The following is an 18,239-nucleotide window of genomic DNA, read 5'->3' as shown; positions in this document are numbered from 1 at the left end:
CTTTGATAAGTAGCTAGCTGGTAGAAGCTTGTGCATGGGACTGAAAAACAAACAGATGCTTGGCAGTGAAATGCTCAGACACCCAGAGCACTGGAATAGTCTTAATAAACCTTTATTATGAGAATGCTTTGTTGCATCTATACTTAAGGTAAAACTGAATGGGAAGAATACAGCACACCCTCTCTAAATTTACAACAGGTGTCCACGTGACATTCTCAGTGTTTAGAAAGACAGCCTAAAAGTATCTGAAATGAAATAAGCATGAGTTATTTTAAGAATATTAGCATCCTTTGTTTCATCTTTGTTTACAACAATTGATAATTTTCACATTTTCAGTAATTGTACTGTCACAGAGCTGAGCCCACATCCTCCCTCCTGGGGTTTGGCACCCTGGGCTCAGGGCCAATTTTGTTAACAGAGATGTCCAGCTTTAAATCAGTGCTCTGAAAAGCTGCAGTGGGGGCCCCCCTCCTTCAAGTGGTATTTGCTCAAGGACTCAGGGCCTTGCTGTCTGTCTGTTGCTGGTTCACCTGTGCCCACTCTTGTACCTCCCTAATTCTGGCCCTGATCATTACCCACTGACTTGACTTTCTGGCTTGACTTGAGCCTGCCCCATCCCTATGGACTTGCCTGGTGATCTGGACTGTTAGCTGAAGCTGGCCATCATTGCAGGCCTGCTCTGTGAGATAAGAGAAGATGAGCTAGAAGCCAAGAGTCACATCAAGGCAAGCAGAGGCAGTGACTGTACCCACACAGGTCCAGATCCACATCAGTCAAGCAGGAGGAGCAGAGCAGGTCCAGTGTCGGCAGGATCTACTACTCAACATCTTTTTTACTTCAAACATGAGCAGCATTGCCTTCCGGCTTTCTCTGTGGTTAGTGAAATACAACACCTAATGGACAATACTGGTCAAAAGAGGGACTTTTCTCATATAAAACCTCATCTATATCCAGCACTGGTCCTTAGATCGGGTCATTGTACAGACTTTTGACCTGCTGGACTCCTTTAACTGTCATGTGGATTCACATCTCGTGGAGAGGCAAAAATAATGGTAATATTTTACAAAAGAGCCAGACATTGCATCATTTCCTATTGAGGTCAGAACTAGCGATAATGATTCATGGTTACTATGAAGCCATAGGAGCTCAGGAAGACGCATGTGCTCTACGAGATATGGCAGCCAACTTGCTAGAAGAAGAGGTTGCTTGGATAATATCATATTACTGCTTCCTCCCATATGAAGCTCCCAGTGTAACATACTCACATTTAAGATGTTGGTCCTAAACACCAAAATAAAGCTATCAGCTGAGATGCAGATGCTTCAGGTACTGTATCTCCTTGTATGACTATCAGTTACCAAGGTAGTTGTGCTCCCCTAAAATTACAAAGCCATTTGGCTTGTTATGCACCCCAGAAAGTAAGTGCTGAAGCTACTTTCTGCAGTTTATTCCCATAAAAAAGAAAGAGGTCATTATAATCTGGGCTATCTATCATATCCTCACTCTGTTAATTTGATTTTCTCTCAGAAAGGACTCTGCTTCGGACACCTGGAAAGTGTTCTGGAAAAGGCTTGAGTACTCTTCTTGCAATCTCAGAGTTAGGACTGCACTGGGTAGCAGATACTGTTCCACTGGGATGAAGCAATTCTTCCTTCTGCCAACACAAGACTTTGTATTAAATTGCCAAAACGACCCAATGTCATTAGAAGAATATGGTGTGACTTTTCTACAGTATCCCATAATGCTTTTTCTGGGCCTTTAAAGAATAAAAGACATACTCTGAAAAATATCTTTGAGATCAACCTTAGAAGAATTTTATAAAACGATAAATCATGAGGACATCGTTTCTCTACTCCATTTCTTTTTGAACTGAATGTTCACAATCCACCCATGACAAAGAACTGCATTTCCATGTTAAATACAAACACTTCTCTGGCACTGTCTGGCTTCCATATGCCTTTTAGTTTAGAGAACATTTTTTCCTTTTGCAGAATGAAAAGAACAGCCTAAAATGTCAACTTGCTAAGCAGAGTGAGATTGTCACCTGTGTTATTCTGACATATGTATATCTATGCTAAATTAGCTCTGATAGACCAAAATATGACTTTGCTTTTGAACATATGGCATATCAGCATTTCTTTGTCTGCATCGTGTTCAGGACTGAATCTTTTTCTAAAAAACAGGAAGAGTCAAAAAAACTGTAACAGTCTTTGCCCATCAATGTTATTTCATTATTAACTTGGCCCTGTCTGATTTTTACAGCCATGGTGTTGAGCTTGAATCTTTTGTCATCCTTCTTTATTTACTTCTCCAACAGTAGTTACTCATTGCCAGAAATTACATATGCTGGGCAGATGCAGGATCCAGATATTATTGTGAGTTTTATTTCTCCAGGACTGATATCTGATTTTACCTTTTGATCCTTTCCTTGTTTGTGTGAAAGTCCTTCTAATGCCCTTTTCAGCTGGTATCACATCTTTGCAACAAAAATTTCCCGTACAGTGCCAGCTTCTGGGGTCAGCTGAAAAGAATGTGAATGCTGTGACTGAAGACCATCTCTGAAAAAATAGATGTATAACTGAACTCTCTGCTTAAACACTTCAGGAACAGCCATTCTAGGATCTGCTCTTGTTCAGACTATAATTAAGGGAGAATTTTACTGCTAATTTTTGGGAAGAAGGATGATTCCTGTAAAGTCTAGTTTCAAAATTTGGGGAAAGAGTTTACTTTCTGATTTAAAGAAACTTCAGAGGAGCCTAATTATTAAGGATAGGGATAGAGGAATTTAACCAACAATCTTAGTAATCTCTGACTCTGTTCTTTCTTTTATGGGCTCTGAAACAGCCTAAGCAAGACACATGGACATTCTGTCACATAGCATTCATGTCTGTAGTGCAAGCCTATCATTAGTGTGCAACAGAAACAAATTAATGTCTCACATTATATTCCGGAGGGCATCTGAGACCATCAATCATCTTACTTGGATTTGCATGTGCTTGCAAACAGCTTACTTGCTGAGTGATATGGTTTACTTGTTGTTCATTGATATACTTCATCCCAAGTAATGGGTACTGTTACAGCAGGCTTATACTACTTATCTTATTCGTTCCATCTCTCCTCCTTTCTGAATTCTGATGACATTGTTGCAAGATGCATCCATGTTGTTGCAGAGTAAGAGCAATTCTGCAATGATTGCTAAGTCACATTGATTTTGGCAGAGCTATTTATACTTATGCGGGGCACATGCTTGAGTATCTTGGTAAATTAAGACTTTAAGCCACTAAATTGACACACTGCTTGCTTTTATCCTTGCATAAAACCAGAAAAAAATCTTAAATCTGATATTTGAGCATAATTTTTAAGATGCAGACATCTGGGACAGCTTCTTTTACAAATGTATCACTAAGCAATTAATTGACAGGAGTATTATGCAGTTATCCTAGGTAGTTAATAGGTTTACTCAGTTAGTACAACCCACATTACTCCATGCTAACTTCACTGCTGCTGAGTGAGTATCATAAATCATTCTTCTCTATCATTGTCTAAATAACAAATGACTCATCTCCAAGATGATGTTCTGAAGCAGGAGTGAGAAGGTAAACTTCCTCACCATATCCAGGTGGATCTGGAAAAAGTTACAGCAAGGTACACCTGGAAAGGGCTTATACAGAGAGGTGTGAAGAATGACTAACGTAAATATTGCATTGCCTAATCCTTCCAATGCAATCCAATAAGAATTTATAAACTATTCGAACAATAATGCTTGGAAGATTGTTGTTATTATTGATGACCTATATTTATGTTAGCAAAATAATAAAAATGTAATTTTGAACTTTCCAGATTTCTTTTAGCACAATAATGGATGTAACCACAGGTGGACGCTACCGAACGTGTCTTATGATCCGTGAATCCAAGATACAGAGAGGTCAATTTGTAGCCAAAAGTGATGTTAGTTTTCCTGATTCCCAGTACAACCACTAAACGTTGAAACAGATCTTCTGTGTTCTCAGATCCCCATTGTGGCAAAGTAGAATGACAGGTGCCTCGAGGAGGCAAGTGAGGATCACCCTCCCAGCTCCATCTCTCTCCCAAGGGACAAGGAATCCTAGAGAGATGGTGTGGTCAGATGCCTTCTGTTTCCTAACAGGGCAATCATTGCTGGATGCTTTACCTTTCAGTAGGTGCCAAATTTTGCTTTGTTTTAATAGAAAAGACTTTATCTCAAAATTATTATTACAATTTATTTTGGTTTATGCAAATTAGCTAAGGCAATTCACTGGTGTAAAGCTTGGTTTGGGTTCTGGTAGCTCTCTAGTGAGACTGATTCTATCATCTCAAGAGCAATGCTATCAAGCTTTTCATTACAAAGTCTTTTTTTAATGAAAAATTTACTTTGCATTTTCCTCATTTTTTTTATTTTTCACAGAAATAAACTTAATTTGCATGTCAAACAGATTTTTTTTCTCTCTTTTTTCTCCTCTTTTTTGCCTCCTCATATAAGAAATTTTTGCCTCCCATCTTCCCTATGTTCCTTTATTTTTATAAACACTACTTTGTTGCACTGGGAATTTTTCAGCACTTCCATATCTTTGGAAAAATATGTCAGTGCAGATCTGATAACTGTTTCAGAACTGGAGCAAGTCTGAATAGTTGTAGAATAGCAAAGAAGAAAAGTAGTTGGGGGGGGGGGGGGGGGAACACAAATAACCCAAAATAAACCTTGAACTTGTTCATTTTTTCCACTCAATGGAAAGAAGCAGAAACAGGAAAAAATAACTATATGAATATTCTTTTCTGAAAGGTCACAAACATGTGGGTGGAAAAACTGAAGTCTCAATTCTTAAGCCTTCAGAATCAAAGAAACTTCAGAACAGCAATACATTTTGCAAAATTAATTTTCCATGATTTGAACCAGGTCAGGACTGAATGTTCAATTCTGAACAAAACTCACATCAACCACTGTAGTAATGTTTAATGGTCAGAAAACTTGTATGAATCATATTATGATTTATACCTTATTACGTGCAGAGAAGTTAATAGAATGCTGGGGCAATTGTGAGGTAACTGGTATGATATCTTTTGTGTAGCCTGCCAGCAGGACTTAAGAGTTTGGATGTTGTGTTAAAATACTCTAAATCATAGAGACACAGCAGTAAGTTGAATAGTCCCTATCCGAAAAAAACCCCAGCCCAACCAGATATCAATGAAAAAATAGTATTGTGCGTGTTCAGTCCCGAAACGTCCTTTTTTAATGAGTACAGATTCATGCAAGATGGGCAACTGTTAAACCTGGGATTTAGATTTCCTCAAATATTGCAGTGTTTGAAATCCAGAACCAGATCTGAATTACACAGCTCAAGCCTAATAAAATAAACACAGGTGAAGTCCATGAACCTTACAGAAATCAGTGGAAGTTTTATTATGTGCTCCAATGGAGAAAGAATTTCACTCCAAGATTCACTTGGAATTGGGGAGCCTCATTGTATTAAAGTTACACAAAAAATACAACTGTGCATGACTGTGAATTGGTCGACAATCAGAGAAATGGATGAAGAATGAAAGGTCCTATTAACTTTGCCACTGAAGTCCAAAGAATATGGGCGTAGACTGCATCTGTTACACCCAGGCTTTTCTAGATGAATGAACACCAGGATTAAATCAAGCTACATTTCAGAAAGCTACATGTATATCTGATGGCAGGAATGCCTCTAATCATGCATTTTCTTTGCCAAAAGGATTTTGGAGTTCTGCCATTTCAGAAGGGTCATCAGGCAGTAGTATCCATAAGGACAAACTGAAAACTCATATAACTGAATTATAATAATATGTTAGCAGTTATTTATCATTATTCCTGTTAGGAATTCACAGCAAAACAATTTTGATTACAATGTATAACACAAAAAAACCATGGAAAAATGCAGAAAGAACAGCTTAGAAATCCAAACAAACCAAGTCTGGCTTTTGGTGCAAATAACTTTGTAATCTTCTTTCCGTCTTGTAAATAATACGGATTTCTAATACTTGTAGGATTTGGATTCCTGTTGATATAGAACTCTATATAAAGCAAGCCATGTGTGACTCCAATAAGACATGATAATATTCTGTCAGCTCATCAGTTGGACCTTTGTACTGGAAATACCTGGCTCAGTCACTATGTGAGAAATCATGCCAAGGCATGAAAATAATGTGATTCTTTTAAAGAGAAAAGTTGTTTGAAATGTCCTATCCCAGTTGGTAGGCCAACCATCCAAAAAGAATTATAATACTTTGGAGCTATTGGAAGGCAGATGAGCTGAAAGCATGTTTATTTTTAAATGGTATACTATATAAAAAGCATTACACGTCTCAGTAAATTTGACACATTCCTGTTTATTTTGAGTAATGCCTTCTGCAAATTACTTTGTGATGCTAATCGATGTGATGTTTTGAAATCAGTCAGAGTTAGTGAACCTGGAAGACAGCTCCAAACTGTCTGAGCATCCATTTAACAATATTTTGTGACAACACATGTTGTGCCAGAGCATTTTTCAGGAACACAATGATTCATCCTATTTACCTAGCTCAATGTAATAGCTAACAACCAGTATTAACACCATGCAGAACCGCAGCTGCTGTCAGCAGCATGTCATGGGACCCCGACTCGGCCAGTGTTAGTGTGGAAGGTATGTCACTGCCTGATCTCTGCCCAAAAGCACCGTTCAGATGAAAGGAGGCCTGAATGGTATCTGCCCAGCTCTAACTGGTTAGACATTTCTGGTTTGCACTGCAAGAAAAAGGGAGCATAGTTACCATATGGGGGGTCCTACCTGAAAACACGTCTAAATGAGACCTGACCTACACTGCCCTCTCCAATGGCTTAGGTGTGTGCTGGGAGAACTGGGTAGTGTGATATGTAGAATTAAAAGTACTTCATCTTCCTCCTCTTCTACTAATTATTCTTCTCCTTCAAACATCAAAGAAACGCTGGCTGCAAAATATAGCTAAAGACTATCTGCTCTTTCACACTCATGAAAATAAATTCCTTTTTGGTTGTGTATTCTTACATTGAAATAAAACTAGTAGGGAATGGAGAAATATTTTTCTTTCTGTATTAAAAGTACAGTGGGCTAAATCCAGTTTTCCTTGTATAGCTAGGTATGAAATCAATAGTACAATTCACATAAGTAAGCTTAGCAGGATCTGGCACTCCATCTTCTATGCAGATAAAACCAAATTCATATGTGAGTAATGTGGTTTGGCAGAACACATTCTGCAACTACCCTGTGCATATGTCTGCCTTTGACTAAGATGGGATGTGTTCACTTAAAGTAGAGCATGTAGTAGAAAATTTCCTCCATAAAAGGTAGTTCTTTTTCATTTCCATGTAGTCTTGCTGAAATTAATGAAATTGCACACATGCAAATGATAGAATATTTTGACTACAGCATCACAAGGAGGAACAACTTGTGAATGAGAGTGGAAGAGGATTAACTCTCCCAGTCAAAACACAGTATTTAATTTACAGCAGTCACAATTTTAAAGTATGTTAAAGTTGGGAGGTGGGGTGGGGGTGTCCTTGTTCATTTAAAAGTGACATTTTTCCTTGTTGGTTTTCTAGAGAAAAATCCAGCTAAGGATGTTTATAAGAATGATTACTCAACACATTGTTACCAAATTGTATGTTTTTAGTGAAGAGCTAATGCAGAATTTGTTTACCAAGAACAAGATAGTTTTCCTAGTGATGGTAATCCTGCAAAAGCTCTTTGTGTCACACTTTTATCCACTCAGGTACGTGAAGTCTTAGGATCGAGGACAGGATATATCTCTCAAATTGACTGGTCTGGAATAACAGTAGCACACACTCTGTGCCTTCAGGTTTCAAGCTGACAGACATATCTTGTACTGTACATCACACCAACTTGAGTACCAGCAGTAGCAACACAGAGGCAAGTGTGAGCATCTAAAATTATGTTATTGTTTGGGAATGAACTAAGGGCCTTAGATAATGTTGGCATCAGCAACTTTTGACATGTAAGAGGTCATATTCTGAGGGGTAAAATAACTGCAGTTGTTAAAGAGAGTGACTTACCTAAAATAACTTAGGGTCTCAAGCGTAAATGAATTGGAATTAGTCTTCCAGGTGGTTTGTGTTGTGTGAGATATTTAGGTTACAGGGGTTTAGTATAATTTTAGTTTTTATGACAAAAACTGACAAGGCCAAGATTTGCCAGCCTGGAAAACTGAGCCAGCCTGGAAAACTGATGACAGAGTGGTGATAACAATTCTGTGAGCAGCAGTAGGAAGAAGGAAAATTAGTAGGAAGTGATTATTTATGGTTTCTTGCAATACAAAAAAATAAAGGGAATTAACTGAAATCATCAGCAACTTAAAAACACACAAAAGGAATTAAGTCTTCAAGAGTAAAATTAAACTCTGGAATCCATTACTATAGCATAATTCTGTACATCAAAGTAAAATCACATTTAGAAAGGAATCAGAAAAATTCAAGGAAGAAAATCCATAGAACACAAGGATATAACTTCAGACAGGAAATATTTTGTTATTGAAATGGTATTTGCACACACTATTTTAATAAAAAAAAAAATAATATTCTATTTGTGACTAGAGTATAGCTGCTCCTAAAACTGCTTCACACTAGGTATAGATCTTTTTGTATCATACATTTCTATAATTACATACATTTCTAATATCTAATAGAATATATTTCTTAAAATTGCCTTCTGGGGACAGGGTTTTTTTTCTTTCATCTTTTTTCATCTTTGCTACTGAATGCAAAGAGGAGAATATTTCTTATTCTCTCTTCCCCCTGATTTGTACCATTTTATTCCCTGTTTTCTTGGTTTTGGTTTGCTTTGGGTTTTGGGGTGGATTTTTTTGGCAATTTGTTTTTTCCAAAAATTTGTGACTGGGTTAAAGCTACCACAAGGCACAAAAACAAGGATGGGATTTTTTTTAGAAAACTGAAGAAAATCACAGTGGAAAAGAAATATAATGGTACTGATGTCAGGGGAAAGTCCTAGCCAACCATTCCTAACTGCAGTCAAAAGAGAGATGCCGAAATTGTAACTCAATCAGTATTGACAGAGGAAGAGAGAGGAGACAGACACAGTCAAAAAACAATCCCCAGAGAAGCTGATAAAAGCATGTGGCCTGACAGGGTCTTGATCTCAGCCTCTTGGCCTTCAAACCTCTCACACTGTAGCTAGTCATTAGTAAACAGATTGCTCAGAAGAGGCAGAAGAGGAACACGACAAGAACTGGGCTGCGGGAGCCAGAAACACCATGATTAATGATGTTCTGCAGACATGCAAAAGCAAAGGCACTCCATGTTCACAGCATCAAACTCAGCTGCAGTCTAACGATTCCTTAATTGTTCTCCTGGCATATGGCACACGGCTCTTCTTCTAAAATCATTCTGTATTAAAATTCCTGGTAAACCTTGTATCCAGACCAGAGTGAACTAAGCAGTGAAGCTCGTCCTGTGGAAAGACAGAAATAACTTTGAGCAAAATGGCTGGAGAAGAGGTGGAGGAGAAGGGTCCATCTGGAACAAAGACTAAATGTCACGCTGGAGCCAGCTGCACCACTTGAATTGCTAGAGTAGAGAAATGAAAGAACTTCACACCTGCCCTGTGTAAGGAGGCCACCCTCCTGCCAGAGAAAATTTGCCTCTCGTAAGAGCAAAGTTTTCTTCTGAGGTAAGTGTGAAGGGTAAAGCTAGGAGTGGCAGGGCAGAACCTGAGATGTTCTCCTGATCCCCAGCCAGCAGACCTACTCTCCTGAGAGCAAACCACAAGAACCCTGCTGTGGTGCTTGGTAGGGGCAAGGTCTTGTTCTTGTTTGCTGCCCCAGGGTTGGGAGAAAGAGTAAAAAGGCTTAGTTTTACATTTACATGTCCCCTTCCCCAAAACCAAAAACATAAAAAAACCTCACATTTTTGCTGTCTTTTTGGCAGTCATGTGCCACCAAGAGTGTTGTTGACAGCTGGTGTTCATGACAGAAAACAAACTTTGTTGTTGTCCTGTCATGATCTTTGCCAGCATGGCTATTTCACTGTAATTTTAAGGTATCTGGGTAGTTCCTTTTGGAAGAATAAATCGATAGCCCTATCACACAGCCCTCCAATAGGGAGTCATTTTTATATTTCTGTACCCTAGCTCTTGGAGCTCCCACCACCACAAGGTGCAATTCCAGTGAAAAACTTTAACACAGCAAGCTCTAAAATATTCTAAAAACAATCTAGATGCAGAAGAGTTAGTCAATAACTTAAGCTTTCAACTGAATGGTTATTCATTACGTATCTTCAGCTATTGCAGCCCTGGTTAAAGAATAAAGAAAAAACTTGCTTCTGAATCTGCTGTCTTCAAAGGGGTTTGCTTGGAAGCTCTTGGTTTTCTTCTGGGAAATTTTGTCCAAAGATTGCTATCAGGGTCCCTATTCTACTGTTTCACCATGAAAGATCTTCTCTAGGATAGCCTCACCTTTCTTAAAGCATAATTTTGCATTGCTCTGCCCAAGACACAAGGGTTAAGAGAATCTCTGAGGTCTGATCCCAGAAGAAACACCCAGTCGCTCTGCCAGTGGGGTTGGCTACAGGTGGAATGGGGTGGAGGAAACAAAGCACTGCTCTGCCAGAAGGTGTGACCAAATGGTCATCCCAGAGGGTGTTAACGGGAAGACTGTAACCCTAGCGAAGCTGTAAACAGAGGTAGCTGCAGGCAGCAGAGATGATCTGACTACAGTTATACGGGAGCTGCTCATTTCTCTGCTGCTTTGGGGTAGATGCTTTGTTTTGGCACCTGCTTTCTCCTTGGACCAAACATGCATTCAGGAGTGACTTTCCAGGCATGCTGCAAGATCTGCCTGCACTTTGGGAGAGCTGTGATAGGGTCTGGAATTTACTAGTGAAGGTAATTACAGTTTGGGATTGATTTAATCTCAGGCTCATTGGTTTATTATACTTGTTTGCAACAGAATAAAGCAATGGCTTTTTCTTCTACGCTATTTTTTTCTAGCAGCATAGAAAAGCACTTACAACCCAGAGAAGATCAATTTTCTTATTAATGGAAAAAGGTAAATAATTGATAAAAAGGCAAGAATTACAATCTATAAACCTGTATTTGCAGAACAAAGTGAAATACCAACCAGTCTTACTATAGACATCAACTTTCCATCCAGCACCCCTTAATAAAAATAAAATCCAGTGGCCACATCTCACTTATCAAATGGTAACTTGGAGCTACAATCAGAGGTTCTACACGAGTAGCACCTGGTGGCACACAAAGCATTTATCTGAGATGTGTCATCAGAACCCCTCATTATCACACACACACACAGACAGAGTAAAAAGCATCTGTTAAATAAATAAGAGTAGAAATTGGAAGATTTATCCTGGAGACTGTTGAAAGCCTAACAGGAAAGCAGATTTTATTCTTATCAGCTGGGAAAACAATCGCAAAATATAATCTTGTTTTGCCTGGCTTGCATTTTGCTCTCTTTCTTTTTAGTTTTAAGATGATACCAGCTCTGGCTTCTGTGCAACTTATTTGTTTCACAGTCATTTTTTTCAGAAATTCTTTCACTGGCAGCTACCTTTATGTCAAGATGACATTAAAATCTGTTCTGTGGCACCAATGCCGTTAATGGCATGTTGACTGCTGTTCCTTTTTTTTAGTATTCTATCAGAAGAATCTTGCAGTCCAGAGAATATGGAGTTAAGTGAATCTTTTTACAGCAGACTGGAAGAAACATATTGCTAGCAATGTTACTGTGACAATACATATACTGTAATATTAAAGCTGAATTTTAAACTGAGAGTAGTTTGTAATCAAGACCAAAGGTAAATGTAAAAAATCAGTGAATATTAGCTGTATGTAATTTGAACCTCTGGGAAGTATTTCTTAGATTATGCACAATGCAATTGCAAAATAGTAGAGACAATCACTCAAATCAATAAACATTTATATGAAAAGCTTGTTCCTACTCGCTTGGCATCACTGCCATCAGTGTGCAGTGCAAAAGCAGGACCCAGTGTGCCTCAATGTGCAATGCACCGCACTGCAGTGCTCACAGCATCACATGCTTATCCACATGCAGATCAGAATTATAATCTTGAATGCAGAGATACCTCCAGCAGCATTGGTTGAATTCCATTTTATCTTAAATCTGGTGGGAAAGGATATGCATTTAAGACGTACACTTGCCAGTGACTGAGTGCACAGTGTTATCAGTGAGCGTGGAATGGGCTGTGCAAACTGGAGGTGAACTCCAAACCCCACTGTAGAGCTGCTATACACTGGTGGCATTCTGTTGAGGTCAGTGATGGTATATATCCTCTTTGGTGCCAGTGTAAGAAAGATGGGAATCAATTTTGCCATAAAAAAGAAACTCAGACCATGAGTTTACGAGTTTAAAAAAAGGAGCAAAAAGGACTGGAGGCCTCAGTTTGTCCTTGTCATGCTGAGAATGGATTAAAATTTCAGTTACAATGCAGATCTTGCCCATTCTGACACAAGTCCGATGGCCACTTGATGCCAAATACTGTTTTCAGTGCTTTATCAACCCTCAAAGTGTACTAAGACTGAAAGCATTTGGCTATGCATCTGAACATCACAGGGATCTATAAAATTTCCAGCCTTTTTCAACTGTTAATCTAACTCCTATGTTTCCCACTCCAAGCAGCAAGTTCGTCTTAGGCTGGCAAATTTTCTACTCTAAAAGGTCAAAGTTTGAAGGTAGAGAGGGCAGCATCAACTTTCTGGTATTTTTCATGCTGAATGGGAGATGATCCTTAGGAATTTCTAGCAGGCCCTTTTAAGTCTTGAAGTTATGCCAGCGTATAGCTGACAGGTAGAGAATGGTAAGGAGTAAAAACCATGATGGCAAAGGCAAACGCATCAGAGTGAGGACATCTGGCAGCCATGCATTGAATCCTGAGAGCTATTATGCAGTAAAATGAGGTGCTTACCATACAGATACAGGAGACGTTGACTCAGGACAATTGTCTACGGTGTGTGGTTACACTCAGTGCACATAACAAGCTTCAGATTTAAAAAAAAATAAGCTTGAAGTCATTGGCAGGGTGGGATTTCAGGTCATTTTCAGTACAAATCATACACTAACTGGAAACAAGCATTGATTGTTTGGGGTGAGCCAAAATTCTTGGTGATATCATCAGTCCTGGTACCTTATGAGACCAATAGAACTGACACAGCTCAAGGCTGCTAGAGTTCCTTTCTTATAAAAGAAGCAAAACAGGCAGTTCTGGCAATCAATAGCTCTCTGTCCTGCCAAGTTATTCTGACGCCATTTCATGTTCTTAATGCCCAGATGACTTTCTCCAGCTTTTTAGAATATCCAGGGTACGAAGGGATGTCGAAAAGACGGTCTGTTGTGTACAGGCAAACTGAGATCTGTCTTAACATGGAGAAATTACTGGCTTTATGTGATCAATTGTTGTGTTTTGAAAACAATATGACTCTAAAGTTTTGTTCTGTCTTATTAGAATATGTATTTATCTACAGGAAATTTTATCTACCTGTGCCATGAGGACTGTGTTCAAACATACAACTGATGATTCTTCCTCCTTAAAATTCTTTAAGTTATTCCTAGGTCAGACAGCCGGATTAGTTCATTCATTTATTCATGAAACAAGAATGACTTTGATGACAGCTAAATAGGTCTGATTCAATATATCAGACAGTAACCAAGAACTATACAATGAGGAATTGCTTCTGCATTATTTAAATATGCTTTAAAATCTTAGTATTTTTTTTTTACCTCAGTCCTGAACAGAGACGGGAGGACTATCCAGAAATTAGTTCTGAGCTGTTGATGATCAGTACCATCACTCTGTGCAAGATGAAAATGTGAGGAACTGCTTAAATTTGCATCACTGATACTCAGTTCCACTGGGGGACATTCTGCCATTTTCTGCCTGGACCACAATAAGAAGGGTACTACTACAGCTTGGTGATAGCAGAGGTTGTTGTGAGGTACAGAAGTTTACGTTGGGCACTTCATGGCAGTGGAGTTCCTTTCTGCAAAGAAAAAATAGATTATATGTATCTTAACAGTGTAAATCATTAGTGCGCACCTATCCCCTGATCATACGGAATACTCCAGTCCATAGCACTGTTACACACATTTTATTGAATCTGTGAGGAGTGTTAAAAACTAGATATCTACCTACACTATGAAACTTAGTGAAGGAATTCTACTACATAATCTTTACATTATAAGTTCCTTACTTAAAAGGACTATGGAGGTCTTGGATTTCTTCCACTTTCTGACTTTTAAGTGATCTTTGATAACCTACCTTGAAAATAAGAATGCTTTATATAACATTTTTTATTTTCAGCACTGTACAGTACTGTTATTACTGGGTATGCACTAAAAGGGCAACACAGCAGGGTGCAAGAATCCAGGAAATTTCTGGAGTTTAGATACAATTCTTTAATACAGATGCTAGATGGGTCAAGCACTGGAGGTGCCTCTGATGGACTCCCTGCTCATGGATAAGGAAATACTGGTTGAAGATGTGATACTCAAAAACAGTCTTGGCTGTGATTACCATGAAAAAGGACAGAGCTTAAGATGCCTTCAAAAGCGGCAAGAAGGGGGAATCCAGGGGCTACCTTCTAGTCAGCCTAACCTCAGTCTCCAGGAAAATATGGATCAAATCCTCCTGGAAACCACATCCAGGCACATGAAAGTCTGCCACACAGTATCCGACAGTATCTTTCTAGGAACTCAGTGAGACATAGATGAGAAAAGTGGACTACTAGGTGGTGAGCAATGACTGGATCACCAAGCTCCAAGGCTTCTGATCAGTGGTACAAAGTCCAACTGATGGGCAGTCACAAGGTGTGTCCCACAGGAGGGACCTGAGGTCGGTATTGGTATCAATACTGGTGATTGCCTACTAATCCTCATTGCTAATTGACCTAGGCAAGGAGACAGCACGTAGCCTCAGCAAGTTTGCAGCTAACAGCACGTTGGTGGGCAGGTGGAGACATTGGGGAAGGCAGTCAATGCACTGGAGGGCAGGGCAGCCGTTAGGATGAGCCTCAGCAGGCTGCCAGAAACATCATGAAGCTCTAGAGAGAAAAGTGCAGAGTCCTGGGTGCTGCAGAGTTCTGGGTCTGGGGCTAAGCTGGCTGAGGAGAAGCTCTGCAGGAAAGGATTTTCAGGTCCTACTGGTAAAAAGTGGAACAGGCATGAATAGTAAACCCGTGTGATGATGGAGGATCATGCTGTACTGGGCAGTGTTATTGCACCATCGCCAGGTCAAGCGAAGGGGTTCTTGCGCCCTGCTTAGCAAGACCATGCCTGGACAACCATGTCTGGCTTTGGGTTCCTCAGTACGGAGAGAAAAGCAAAAAAACTGGGAACGTCTCACAAAGGGACACCAGAACAGTTAAGATGACATACAAACATTCAAGGGACCTGAGTTTATTTGGTTTGATGAAAAGAAGGCTACAGAAGGATCCAACTTCAGCCTTCAGTTACAGAGAAGGCAGCTCCACGCTTTTTTGGAGGCACACAGGGAGAGACTGAGAGGCTATAAATGAGTTGCAGGAAAAAAGAAGATAGTGAAACTGTTTCTGCTATTTCTAAACCACCAGTGACACCTAGTTTCCAAGAACAATAGCAGTAGCTACATCAGCTCTGCAACTTGGAAAAAGGCATCAGATTGCATTTATGATGCTACAGGTTCAGTAATTTGAAGGTTCTGGATAGCATAACCTCAAACTAATAGACCTTGATAATAAAAATATGTGCATTGAATCTTGGTTCCAATAAGGGACACAGGGTTTGCAAGTGTGGTCTCTCAGTAGAAGGCTGTGACGTATCAGAGACATTTCCATGTCTGTGTCTGCTGTCAGGCTAAATCACTCATTTCTCATTAAGTACTGACTCACTGGTTATCCACACACTGCACATATTGATGTGCACTGAGACAACCTTTGGGGGTGCTACGGCCTGGCTCCTCAGGTAGGAAATCCTGAAGTGGAAGCTGCTTATTCCTGTGCAAGTTCTATTTTCACAGACCACAGAGATGCAGTTCAGCTGGACCTGACTTTAGCTGCTCTGCTTACAGTGCTCAGAAGACACTAGAGTACTGGGAAGGCTGTGAGCCTCCATTCCCTCACAGTGGCCCCAGTTCAAGTTAAGACAAAAGCAAAGCAAATGGCCACTTTGGGACCTGGAGGACTGTCCAGGAAAAGGTCATATTCTCCTTTTTGGGACAAGAGCAAATCTCTGACAAGCATGTTGGTTTGGAAATTCTGTTTGTTAGGGACAGAAGGTCAGAAGTATGTGACACAGTGTACAGGTTCTGACCGCCAGAAGTCTGCCAGCATTGCTACAGCACTCTCATCCTTACCTTCCTTCCAAACTTTTCTGTCCCCTGCTCATCACTTCCCAAGAGAAATAAGAATCCCACTTCCATAGAAATGAGGGGCTTTTACTCCACCTGGGCAGTGGCTGTGCCCAGATGTTACAGGACAGGAGAGTCACGTAGCAATAAAGCATATAGTGGTCTGGACCACTACCAGACAATGACAGCATGTCTGATCACCACTTCGTAAAACACAGATGTCTGAAGAAACATGGACTTTCCATTGCATTCACAGCTGACTCCTGCACACAACTGCTTATCCATCACCAACTCTTGGCTATGTTTTGCAATGAATATGACAAAACAATGGCACAGAAAACAAGTACAGCAGAAGACTATGTCACTAACAAATACTGGCAAAGTCAGTGTGCTTGAACCATGTTCCTCAAGATGTTGCAAGAGCAAATTAAGAACCCCTATTGTCTGCACAATCTTCCTTGCTACATAACCTCTCCTCATTTATTGTTCTTTCATCAAAAAGCGGGCTCAAAAATAGTTCTGGGGTGAACAAATAAACATCCCTTGGGAATAGCCACCTACCACTCTGGCAATTCTCAGGTGTGTTTTCAGTGTAAGGAAGAGGGAAGAGCTAGTATGCATCAAAAACCACCTGGATTTTATTCATGGACACTCCCCCCCTACATTTGGGGGAACTGTGGCTAATGAAGTAATTTATGTTTTTGACAACTTAACTGACGGCTATCACGCAGAAGATATGGCTGATGGCTGAGTAGTAACAATTCTTAATAGCAGACTTACCCATGTCACTCTGCCTAATCACTGATCTGTAGGAATTGAGGGGTGCACACACTCCAGAAGACAACAAATATCCTCTGTCCTGAAGGATCATGCTGACATGCAAGTTAATCTGAATCACTCTGCATGATAGGAGAGTAGTGTTGTGTAGCTGGACAACCTATTGTGCTACAAGGAGCCAACTGACACAAGCCTAGCAAGCCAAGCCCCACAGTGTGGATTTGTACCTGAGCTTGCACAAGCACAAACCAAGTTGTACAAGTACATCACTGAGCAAATGTGAATATTATAGTATATAGGCATAGTTTAGAGCATTACTCCACCATCCTCCTGCTCAAAGCTGCGTCACATATGAAGTCAGACCAGGGTGGTCAGGGCTTTATCCAGCCAAGTCTTGAAAATCTTCAAGGATGGAGACTGCAAAACCTTTCTGGGTAACCTGTTCCATCATCTGACTGTCCTTGTGAAAAAAAAAAAAACAAAAAACAAACAAACCACAAACCCTTGTTCTTTATATCTGGTTGGAACCTTCCATTTCAGTTTACCACCACTGTTTGTCAGCCTGTCATCATGCATGTCTACGAATTGCTCCATTTTCTCAGTAACCTCCTCGTAGGTACTGGAAAGCTCCCATTATGTTGCCCCAAAGCCTTCACTTCTCCAGGTTAAACAAGCCCTGTTTCCTCTGACTCTTCTGGGTTCCATGCTCCAAACATCTGACCATCTTGGTGGCCTTCTGCTGGACTTATTTAAGCTTATAAATATTTTTCATATGCTAGGGGAGACCAAACCTGAGCGCACTATTCCAGATGTGGTTTAATGAGTGCTGAGTAAAGGTAAGTAAGCGCTTCGAAGCCTCAGCCCTCTGGGTATGCTTGTGATAGTACACTACAGTATGCTGGCAGCCACCATCTCCAAAACCATGAGTTGAGTACACCGTAACAAAAACAGTATCTGCTTTCTACAGCTGAATGGTTTCTGGGGGACCATGTCCTCTATTGGATCACAAAGGTGAATCACCCCATTTCCTTTGATTTAAAGCAAAATTTAAATTTTCATTTTCAGAAATTTCAAGAAGGTT

Source organism: Falco peregrinus, chromosome 3 (genome assembly GCF_023634155.1).
Source record: "Falco peregrinus isolate bFalPer1 chromosome 3, bFalPer1.pri, whole genome shotgun sequence".
In the NCBI taxonomy this organism is placed as follows: Eukaryota; Metazoa; Chordata; class Aves; order Falconiformes; family Falconidae; genus Falco; species Falco peregrinus.
Note: the sequence above shows the minus strand (reverse complement) of the source record.